At 42.4% G+C, this 12,261-nt stretch overlaps 1 long non-coding RNA gene across 2 annotated transcripts; it reads right to left on the minus strand.

Annotated features, from left to right (window-relative positions):
• Window positions 1-233: 233 nt before the first annotated feature.
• LOC116183171 (uncharacterized) lies at window positions 234-11,230 on the minus strand. Of its 2 annotated transcripts, none has more exons than XR_004147718.3 (3): window positions 9,052-11,230; window positions 3,366-3,458; window positions 234-1,716 (listed from the first exon to the last, which is right to left on the minus strand). It is a non-coding gene; the product is annotated as an uncharacterized LOC116183171 (long non-coding RNA). The 2 variants fall into 2 exon arrangements; XR_014952180.1 differs by having other exon boundaries at window positions 3,366-6,592.
• Window positions 11,231-12,261: the final 1,031 nt, after the last annotated feature.

Here is a 12,261-nt window from a genome sequence, read left to right on the forward strand (position 1 = left end):
CATTGCCCCTAGCATTGCTGCACATAGATCAGAATTAGTCTTTCTTCATATGATAAAATAATGATAAAACCCAGTGGGACTGAGATGAGTTTCTGCATCGGATGTGCTGCATTTCTGTGCATCCACTGTTTTCTGTGTTCTTTAAACTTGTTGTATGTGTGTAAACACTTCACACACACGCACACACATGCAAATATATATATATATATATATATATATATATATATATATATATATATATGGGTGGATGGGGAAGCAAACTTGCCATGTCCCAAAATAATCTCAAAATAATCTATTTGGGTAAATTAATAAAACCACTCACAGTTTAGTGTGTTGGTTTCGTAACAGACCAGTTCATCTGCCGTGGGTTAGAATATGCCAATTAAGAAAACAAAACAAAAATCACCCACATAATTCTGCTTCATAAATTGACTAATTGCCTTGAAAACCCTGTGACTTGGAAAGTCTGAACTGTTCTGTCACAGATAGCATGTAAATAAATCAATGTTCCAGTTTAAGTTGAAGCTTCCCATGCCTCAGACAGGAAAACCTCTAAGCTCTGCTTTGTGTTTGGTAAAAATGGCAGCTACACATTTACCAAAATATTTAAAGTAGTGAGCACATATGTTACATTACACAACTTTATATTAAATTTGAGTCCTGCAGTGTCCCCTAGTATTTCAGAGAAAAAGAGGGAGGAGACGGGGAAAAGGACCAGGCAGAGGTGAATCTACTCCACAGACTGAAGAGATCCATCATGCCTGGAGGCACTGCTGGAAATCCCCTCCTATGTACACTGAACTCCTTGAGGACCAAGAACAAAGTTCTGAAACATTTTGTCTGTCTTAAATCTTCTCTGCACATGCAGAGTGTGCAGGTTCCAGCTAGACAAGTGGGAGATAACCACTGCAAGGTGTCTCTGCCAGCCTGGGATGTACCCAGGGCTAGAGCAAAGAGCAATAGCAAAATCAATTACTCCCTTATAGGAATAGCAGCCATTCTCACCAGGATGAAAGTTTGAGTGGGTTTCTCCATTCTCTGATGTGAAAAAAAAAAATCAGTAAGTCTTTGTCTCTTCATTTTATCCGCTGAGCCCATTTGCCTTCCAGCTTGGCTTTTTTATAGCACAGTAGAAACATTTGCTTTCCCTAAACTTTAAGTGAGATTATTTTCCCATACAGTCATACAATCTGAGATGCTATGGACTTTAAGAAAAATTCATTCTATCTATCTATCTATCTATCTATCTATCTATCTATCTATCTATCTATGATCTATCTATCTATCTAATCTATCTATCTATCTAATCTATCTATTCTCTGTGTATATCCTGAAAATTTTGTTGGCTTCATTGTCATTTGGAGAACCTGGACTCTTTTTCATGTGAGGGCAAAGCTTTATGGGCTTCGTCATTTATTTCACTCCAAGCACAATTCCTTTTTTGTTGGTCACAGAATTGAATAGCTACACCTTCCTGGAGTTCAGCATATCCTTTAATTTCATTTTCAGAGCAGAGTCTGTTCACAAATAAGATCTTGATTCTTACCATCAGTTCACCAAAAGTTTAAATACAGTCTGTGCCATGGGGAAAAGGGTTGGAATGATTGGAGACTTCTGCTCTGGTTGTATCTGGATACCAGCTGTCAGATCTCATCATCCTTGGGACAGCAGTGTGCATTTTCCATCACAAATGCCATAGGAGCATCAGAACAGAGCCTTTGATAACAAACAAAATAGATGTAGCCCACATGAATCACAAAACAGATAAAGAGAAAAGCCTATGAGAGAGAGTTCTTAAGAAAATCACTTGATTAAGAGGTAAAAGTGGCTACTGTTCCCTTAGGAGAATCAAAAAGTTCCTTGTTTGCTCTGCTCAAAAAGCAGAGTATCAAGGCACATCAAAGATTAGAAGACAGGTAGTTATTGAGGGCAAAAAGACAGAGCTGTGCCCACACAACTAAGATGTGAAATAGGCACACAGGCAAAGAGAAACTCATCTGTGGAACAAATGACAGCTCTGATGGGATGAACTCAGTTAAAGAACCACTCAGTTAAAGTCCTTGCACTCACACCTGTAGAGAGGTGGTTCAGCCTTCCATGCACTTTACAGACTCAGCTACTCAGCAACCTCAGCTTTGCATTTAGAGTTTTTGTAATGATGTGTCTCCATAAGGAAATCCTGCCAGAGCAATGTCTGATGTATTAGATGGTGATAGAGGGAGACAAAAATTACTGTAACATGACTGGTTAAAATAACTGTTCCTCTTTTCAACCTTTATAGTTCTACTTGACCCGTTTTACTTTTGCTGGTGTGGGTAACATTGCTAATATTTTGATGATGACTCTTGATGCAAATCTCTTCTGGAGCTGATTTCATAGGCCATGGGTGGAGTTAAAGCACTTGCACTTTATGGAAGGAAAAATGCTTTGCTGAGTGCTGTTAAAACTCCTGCAGAACTGATGATGGTCACATCCAAAATTGTTCTCACTGAGCCAGAAAGGCCAAGTTTGCACCTGCCCTGCTCCAGCAGCTGCCAGGAAGAGAAGGAGGAATTCTTCCAGCAGCCAGGGGCAGCCCACAGCTAACACACCTCCTGAATCTGCTTGGAAAGCACTGAGAAGGAGGCCTAATTTTGTCTGGGATAGAGTTAATTTTCTTGTTAGTAGTTGGTACAATGGTGTGTTTTGGATTTAGGATGAGAATACTGCTGATAACATTCTGATGTTTTAGTTGCTGCTAAGCCATGCTTACTGTAAATCAAGGACTTTTTAGTTTCCCAGGCTCTGTCAGCCACCAGGTGGAAAAAAAACTGGAGGGGGAAAAACAGAGCCAGAACAGCTGACCAAAGCTGGGCAAAAGGATATTCCATACCATAGAACATAGAGCTCAGTATAAAAACTGGGGGGAGGTGGCTGGGAGCTGCCAATCCCTGCTCAGGAGCAGATTCAGGTTAGCACATGGCAAGCAACTGCATGGAGCATCCCTTGTTTTTCTTGCCTTTGATTCCTCCCTCTCTTTTTACTAGCTCCCTTTTCATTACTATTAATATTATTATTATATTTTAATTTATTTCCATTACTAAACTACTCTTACATCAACACATGGGTTTTACTTCTTTTTTTCCCCAATTCTCTTCCTCATCCTGTTGGGAAGGATTCAGGGAGCTGCTGTGTGGTGCTGAGCCGCCATCTGGGGTTAAACCATGACATAAGGAAATACACAACACCCTGGCAGGAAGCCTGGGCTGGGCTGACTGTTTCAGGCCACTGGAATTACTTCCTTGCAATTTATCTTATCAAGACCAACACATCACAGAGGAGGAAATGTACAGAGAAGCTTCCAAGGACAAGGTCACCATACCTACCCGTAGCAAAGGCAGAAACTGGAACAACACTCCCTTCTGTCCCAACAGCATAATTATTCTGATCAATTTTATTTTATAAGTGTCATTAGGACACTGCTGGGAAAAAAAAATATGATGATTAAAAGACAGCAACTACTGGAATATAAGGTGGAGATGATATGGAACAAAGTTTTCAGAAAAATACAGGGAAATTACAAGTTTAACTATGAGTGAAACAGGAGCCTGGGCAGAACTGATCACATCTCTGAGACCTGAAAGAAAAATCTGCAAGAAGGGAAAACTTAGTTGGGTGACTCCTGTGGTGCTCATTTCAGGCAGGGGAAGTGGACAGGCTGCAGTGAGAACCAGTCACTTTTCTGGCTCCACAGTCATGAATGCAGCTCAGTGGGAGAGCCCAGACCTCTGGAGAGACTTGAGGGGCTCTGAATTAAGGATTTCTCTACCCCATCCATGAATGAGCCCCAAACGCTCTGCAGAACCTCTGGTGTCTGTCTAAAGTGAAAAGTTGAGAGTGATTTGCTACCCAGCAGCAGTAAATCTACAGTAAATAAAAGAAGCAGAGCCAAGAGACTGTGAAAGGGGTACTGCTGTCCTCCTTGCCCTCAGAAGGAGGTCAAAGGCTGGTGCAAATGCCTTTGAAGTTAAAGGGACCAGCTGTGTGCTGCTAGGGAGCCCCTCTGACTCCTTTGTTTCTAACTCAGCTCTCAGTGACATAGCAGCAGTGCAATTTAAGGCATATGAGGAAATCAGAGGAAGACTTTTCATGGTTTCTCAGATTTTTGTTTTTTCCTTTTTTTTCCCCCTAGTTCATCTGGAATTCTTCAGAGATTGTTCATATGAGTGCAGAAAATGGCAGAAAGGCAGCCACTCATGGAGAATGGAAATGTTACTGTTTTATTAATGAATATAAATAATTCAGGTGACTGGAAAGCCCTTCAATGTAAAGGGTTAGTAATTACCAACAAATAAGTAATATGAGAAAAAAATGTTCTCTGTGGTCTATAGTGTTCAGGCCTTTGCTTCTACCCCTCCTTTACATAATTAAAACTAAATTGATTGATTGCTATATCCTCTACTAGGAAACTGGAGGTAAAGGAAGAGACAAGGTAAGGCATAAGTAAATGGAAAATAAACCTGGTGAGGCAAGAGACAACTGTTCTTCACCCCATGCCATACTGCTAACCCCGGGATCTGAAGTCATACAACACATGCTGTCAAATGTAGTCACTTTGCTCTGCATGAACAGGTCCCTAAATATACCAGGTGTCCCCTCTCCCAATGTGTCCCCAGCAGTCTTCCCACTTTGGAGCAGCTCCAGGTGACAAACCTCAAACCTTGAACGTAGTTTCCTCCCCTGATACTGCTCAAAGTGATGGTGGGGTGAAATTATCACCAGCATATCCCTGGGGTAGAGGGAGGGCTCAAGGGAGACAAGAATTTGGACAAAAGATTGCTGCTCTAGCCAGTCATCCTCTCCTATCTGTAATTTAGATAATATTCAACAACTGCACAAACAAAGCCATGCGACTGCTAGAGGTTTTTATTTGCTGAGAGAATCATTAGCAAGTGTCTGTCTTTCCAAGGCCTCTCTTACCTGTAAAGCTGCTTTAGGATTGTGAGATGGGTGCATTTGTGGATATTCCTTAACAAAATGCCTCCCACACCCACCACTTGGGTGGTCCAGGGCACTAAACAGCCCCCAGGCTAGCAGTGCCTTAATTATCAGTTTCTGAAGGGCAAAGCAGATAGGAGAGGCTTTGATAAAGCCCATTCTCTTTTCCTCTAACCTTTGCAGGAGGGCATGCAGAATGATGGTAGGATTGTGTTTGGAGCATTGCTAAAAAACCAGGCTGGTTTTGTCAAGGTTTCATTCCATGACTGCTCCCTATTGCTTTGCTAATTCCCTTTTCAATTCCAAAGGCAGGAAAAGGAGTTTCCCCATCAGTGTTTCAGAAAAGAGCTGGGGTTACAGGCATTAATGAAAGCCATGACCAACATTGAACTGCTTTGTTTGTGTGGCATCAGATAGTTAATATGAAATAGAACTCTATTTTCTTTAAAACCCACATTATTTCATATGTGTATATGATACAATTTAAATTCCAGTTTATAAGTAACATACAAAACCCTTCTTAAACTAGAAACAAACCATAAAACATTGTCCAAGAGACTAAAGTTCTCCTGGAGTTCTTTATCCACACAGTTCTTATAGCTCAGGATGTCCCCTGGATTTTCACCCAACTGGGTGTTTCTTTTTCTTTCACTCAACAAATGTCAAGTATTAAAGCCACCAGAGCCATGACTTAGTTCACATTTCATTGCCTGCACTGGAACAAAGGTTTCTGTGTAGTCTGTGATCAAAGCAAGCTGCAAGTTCTGTCCAATAATTACAGTCACAATGTTCAGGAGGATTTTCCAAGCTGTATTAAAAACTATTTATGATAGCACAGTTAGAAAGCTGCAGCAAAATAAAACCCTAGGAAAATGAATGATTTCTAGGAAACTTCATCAAGAGGCAGTCCAAACATATTTGTGCAACAGGCAAGGACTGCCTTACTTCCTTTTTGTATATGAATGATTCCATCCTTTTTAATGCATGAATAGGCAATTAAAGTTCTAAACTAATTCTGCACAGACAAAAAAAAAAAAAAAAAAGCATGTAGCTGAAACAAGGCTCTCCTCCTATTTAACATATCCATCCCAATTAGTTGTAGAACAGGACTTTCACTCTGTTAATTATATATGCAATAACAATTCAGGTTATGGACAGGAAAGAGCATATAATAATGCACAGGAAACTCAAATGGGTGCTTTCCAATCTTCTCTCTAAAAAGTTACAGATTTCTAAATATCATAGATCTTGACTGTGAAAATTACACACTTTCATCATGAAACATGACTGGGGTTTTTATTCACTTTAGTCACCTGATGTGTCTTGGTATGGAAATCTTACATTTCTTGCCAAAGTTTGCATAACACAAGTACTGCTCCCAAATAACAGCACAGTTCTTCTTTTTAACTCAGATACTTGATACCATCAGGTGAGAAAAGAAATCCTCAGATATTCTACCAAAGTGCTGCTCTTTGATTCTGCACAGCACCAGAGCACAAAACCAGATATTGGAATTAGCATCCACAGCTGTTTCAGTGGAACATTTTTTTCAAAGACAGGAATCTAACTTGTGGAGCTGCTGTCATCCCAGCTTCTGCTGTACCATTGCACACCCCTACAAAGCAGAATTAAAATTTGAGGTTCATTTCCCATGATTGGGCCTGAAGTTAGCTCTAATTTGAAATAACCACACCTCACACAGCAACAAAGCTGAAGGGGAAGCTGCTAAAGGTTAACCTTTCCTCTGGTACTTCTACCCCAGCTTTGCTTGGCTGGAGTTGTCCTTGGGCTGAATTGGACAGAACAATGAGACTATTAAGCAGTTTGGCTTTGTTTTGCACTGTGGAAATCCTAATTCCCTCCTGGGAGAGGATCTCTGTAAGAGGAGAAGCTGCTATTAGCATCAGTAAGAGAAAGAAGCCGCCTCTCCAGGGCTAAGGAGCCTTGTTTCACACTGCTCAGCTCTGGCAGCTCCTCACCAGTGATGCTGGAGAAGCTGGAGTCTTTAAGTTTGCTTGGGTTAAAATGAGTGAATTTGTCTTCATCTGTGTGCACACAAAGTATTTTACCTACTAAATATTTAACCAAAATCAGTCATACTTTCCATGTTCTCTTCCCCCCAACTTTCCTGTCCTGTATTTAAACTACCAAAAACTGTCATGAAGTACATTTTAACTGAAACGCGATTCAAAAAGGCTACAATATGAAATCCCTCATGCCTGATGTGAACTCAAAGGACATTCCTTGCAGTGTGTCTAACAAATGTTTTTGAAAAGAGCTAAGTTGGGCTTAGTGGCCAGATGCAACCAAGGTCTGAGCAATACACCCAGCATTGCTCCATCTGGCATTCAAACCCCAAGCTGTTCCCAGCCCAGCTGTGACTTCAGGCTGAGTACCAACCCACTGCCTGCCAGGGACTAGCAAAAAATATTCCTCTCCAAAATGTCTGGCCTCAATGGTTTCTTTCCTGATTTTTTTTTCCCCACTTTGTAACATCAAACTTTTTCTACTAAGGGATGCTGGACAACAGCCTGGCTGGAATAACGCAATTTAAAGGGTCATATCTTTCTGTAGAGGAGAAGGAGGATTCCTGCACTTTTGCATAAGCACATGGAGCCCCCATGGAAACAGAGATGCTGTGAAGAAGGAGAGCCCTGACAGACAAAGCACATTCAAGCCACAGCAACAGGTCATCAATATCACCCCCTGATGAGGGAACTTTTCATCCATCCCCAGGTACAGTAACATCTCTGGGGCTTGTCTTGCATCGTCTTGTTTAGGGTCCCCTCCTTTGGACAAATGCTGGCTCCCAACCCAATACTCCTTCTGTGTTAAATGTGGGTGTCATACAGATGATGCCAGGATTTTTCCTCCTGGGAAGTTTTCTGGCTCTGGCTCATGAGCTGCTCTGCATGTGGGTCAGAGCAGAGGTGTGGCTGTGCCCGGGGCAGGTCTGCAGAGCCAAAGGAGCACAAGGGCTTTGCTGAGCTCATCTCCATCAAGCCCAGACCCTGTCAGGTGCACAGCCCTGCCTTACACAGCACCTGCTCCCAGAACAAGCCCAGTTATCACTGCAGAGCCATCCAGCTTCAGAGGCTGTGGAGAGGAAACTGAGGGAGGGCATCAGCACCATCCACACCTCACATGTGTCCTCAGTCCACAGATCAAGGTAAAACATTCTGGCTGGCCACACCAGAATCCCACATGTGGAATCCCAGCTCCCCACTTGGTACTGCCCACATCTGAACCTGCAGCTTTGCCACTTATCTCAGCCCACATCTGCCTATGAAACAGGCTCTCCCTCATTCTCCTGGCACGGGTGCTGCTTCCAGGTCAGTGTCTAAAATCACCTCTCCTCGTGGCAGGAAGATTCCTAATGGTGTTCTATGGAATGCACACCTGTGGCTGCTGTGATGAAAACCGGGTTGCTATGGTGCTGATCCTCCCAATTATTTTTGTACCCTTGGCAGGCCTCACCATCCACCTGCAACTGGCACAGCTACATCAAAATCTAATGGAGTAAAGATAAAGCCTCAAGTGGCAAATATAAATTACTAACAAGTTTTTCAATGCCAGCGTGTGCCAGCCAGACATATTAAAGAAAAAGCTCAGGTTGCTTCTGCTCCTTCCTCCCCTCTGCCATTTAAGGATTTCCTCCACCAGAGGCAATCATGGATATGATTTCACCTCACCATGTCCAAGGGCAGCTATTTTTTTTCAATTTACTTCTGAAAGCCAATCCATCTTAGAGCTGCATGATGGATAGAAAATCTGTTTATCCAGTGCACACAGATGGCACAGCGGAGTAAAAACCTGAGTCAAGGATGCTGGTCAGAATTCACCTTGCTAAATATATGTTCATGCTGGAGGCCCTCACACTCAGGCTCAAGTCCATCAGGCACTCCAGCTGTTCTGGCATCCTGACCTCCTAAATATGACTAGGGGCTTTAAACATTAAAAAGTGCCCCAGGTGTTTTCTTGTCCATGCAGAAACTGCAGGGTACTGCAAGCTTGAGTTCTCCATACCTGTCACAGCCCAGGGTTACAGTAATGTGAGCACCTCTGCATCCATACCTGCAAATACACGGCCTGCATGGATAAAAACAGCTGTCACAGGAGCCACAGGCTGGGAGAAAGTCTGACATTGCTGCTGTCACTGTGCTTGTGCTGCAAGGGACTTGGTCCTGGCTCCTCAGACAACTCCAGATGTGTCCCCCAGCACGGTCCTCGGCACAGCCCTTCCTCGAACCCTGACAAAAAAAATGCCTCAGAGGGCCCACTGAAATGCAAATGTAGCTGGTTCAAAAAGAAAATGAAATTTTGAGGGTTTGCACAGGAAACAGCCTGGGGGCAGAGAAAGGGCTGAATGCCTTTCATTGAAATGCAGAGAGGAAATTTTCTTTCTCAGGAAGAGCAAAAACCCCCCTCGGGGTGATAATTTTGTGAAGGTAGTAGGAGAGTAACTGGTAGCAAAACCTATTCTAGACTGGTCCTGAGAAACCGTGCGAGTTAAATCATCTCCAGTGTTTTCCACTGCAGGACACTTTCTACATTTTCATCACCGCTGTTCTTGAAATACATGTGAGGAGAAAAATTTAAATGCATAGGGGGAAAAAAAGTCTATCAAGACTTAATGAGAGCAGAAATGATGCAAACAGAAACTCCTCCAACGTGTCCCAAGCACATTGAGTAAATTACCATCTTCCCATGTTCCCTCTTAGCTGGAGTCATTCATCTCTTCAGCTGCCTGTGCTGCGCTCCTTCTTGGTGGCTGAACCTCTTGCATACAAAACCATCCGACTGCAGAGCTGCTTCACAGACAAACATTTTGCCATTCTTAGAAGCTTTTTTAGCTTTGCCAGGCTATGCTTGAGTGTATTCATCATACTCAGGACATGAGAGGGAAAATGGGAATGGGTTTGGTAGGCAGAAACAAAAGATTTGGCTTGGTCTGAAAAAGAGAAGGCTGATCCAACCCGTGGGAGCAGCCAAGAGGAATGTCTTGGAGGGAGCCCTCAGTTCAGCAGGGACCAATGCCAGGGAGCAATGGGCTATCCTGGCACATGGGGTGTCCTGGCACATGAGGTGTCCTGGCACGTGTGCCAGCGGTGCACCCCAGCTCTTTCGGCGTCTCTTGGCACAGGGCACTCCGCACTTCTCTTTCAGACTCACTCGGTCTCCATGCCCCGCTGCTGGTGTGCTAATAGGTGACACATCCTCACATATCAGTCCCACCTCCTGCTCTCATCCTCCAGGTTTTGTTTTACCCCTACCCGACCACCCTGACATTACACATCCGCCTGTTCCCGTGCCACCAGAGCCCTGTCCCGGTGGAAGAATAGACAAGCTGTGTCTGCAATGGTTTTTTAATAATCAACAGGCTAGTGAAATTTTTTCCCTATGTTTTTTTTCCTCCTTTGTACTTCCCAGACAGGCAGTTTATACCATATGCTTCTGCCTGTGCATGTCCCAAACCTTCCCTGTCCCCTCCCTGCAATGTCTCCTTTGCTGTTCTGTGATGACAGGAGTGACAAATTCTGCCTATTCTTTCATTCAAGTTTGTTCTGAGCACCATGCATGCTGAGAAACGCTACAGAAGGAATGGAGTCTGTTTTATGAAATATCTCTATCATATGGACTCTTTGATGGCTGTGAAGAAAGCAAACTCATAACTTTACACAGAGGAAGAAAGGATGAAAAAAATCCTGTATCTTCTGGTGCTTTTTCATTGAGTGTGTAAACAGCCAGTGGTTTTGAGACCCCAACTCTTCCTTCATCTGCTACTGAACTGCCCAGGAGTTAACTGGTAGTACTCAGTACTCCAGAGATAACAGAGTGACAGTCACCCACAGGCAGGGCCTGTAAAAATTATCATATTTGGAGCTGTGATATCTTTTAGGAGGCAGGGTAGAAAATAAAACAAGCAGCCTTGAAGAGGGGGATGAAAGTACTGGAGCTTTTTTTCTCCCCAGCTCTAGTCCAGAGTGCTGAAGGAGGAGGTTGGTTCCCAGCTCTGTTTACTGGAGGAGACAGGGCTTGGGGCAAACAATTATGCTGGTTTTCTGTTGACTCCAACAAGCAAAGCAATTACAACCATCCTCTGAAGTGCAGGAGATAAAGGTTATCTCCAGTAAAAAGAATGCTGATATTTCTGGGTAGCCCTTGTTCACAGAGAGGAATAGTTAAGCAAACTCCCCATGGACTTTGGGAAACACAAAGGCTCTTCTGAGTTTTTGTGCTGAGATAAGGCTCCTTATCTCAGCTTCCTTAAAGGGAAAATTTTAACCTAACCTTGCTCCAGCTCTATGCTTTCACAGAAAAATCTATGTGTATCTATATGAAGAAATCTCAAGAAGAAAAATTAAAATACATACATACATATACATATACATATACATATATATATATATATATATATATAATTTTTTTACCCAAGTTTCACTTTCTACATTGAAAGAAACAGATCCAACTCCAGCAGGTCTAACTGGGAGATGACTTGAGTGATTGGGGAAATTAAAATATGATGACATGCCATTTTCTTTTTGGTTTTTTTTTTTTTTTAATCTGCTGTATTTTATGTGTATTTTAGGCTCTCATTCTACCCTGTAGATGATGCAGTTACAAAAGACTGAGTCTAATCACAGTTCCCATGTGGTTGTGCATGTGGAACCACCTGTTGAAAAGAGAAGTCAGCTGTAAGTACTTAGTAATTGGATTTACATATTTTTGGATTACTACTACTTTTGGATACTCTACTTTACTAACACAATACATGAGTAGACAGTGCTGTCTTCTAAACACTGTTGATAATTTCTATTCCTTTTTGAGATGCTGCTTTGAAATCCTTCCCTGGATTCATTGAATCCAGGCTCTGAAGGGGAAGTGCACTGCTTTCTGCAGTTAGTTTTTCCTCTTGAATTTCCTGGTTTGAATTCCTTGGAACATATTTCTGACTGACTGGCAGAATATCTAAATTAATAGCTCCTGGCAAATCTAAACTCCTGACATGTTAGGGGACAAGTTACTTTATTTGTGAAAACAAGCAGATATTTGTCTAAACAACACTATAACTGTTTTAAGGAAGTAAATACAAGAGTGACTAGCTATGAAATGCTTTTCATCTGCGAAAGGAATTTTTTGTATTCATTTCAGGCAAAGACTACATAAAATATTTCCACTGAGGTAAATAACCTAAATAAGGGTAAGTGCTACCCAAGGAAAAGAAGTTTACACTCCCCTGAGGTTTTTTCAGGCAGAGAAGTGATGAGCTTGAAGGGTGGACCA

This window comes from Lonchura striata, chromosome 1A (assembly GCF_050655825.1).
Source record: "Lonchura striata isolate lonStrDom1 chromosome 1A, ASM5065582v1, whole genome shotgun sequence".
Taxonomy (NCBI): domain Eukaryota; kingdom Metazoa; phylum Chordata; class Aves; order Passeriformes; family Estrildidae; genus Lonchura; species Lonchura striata.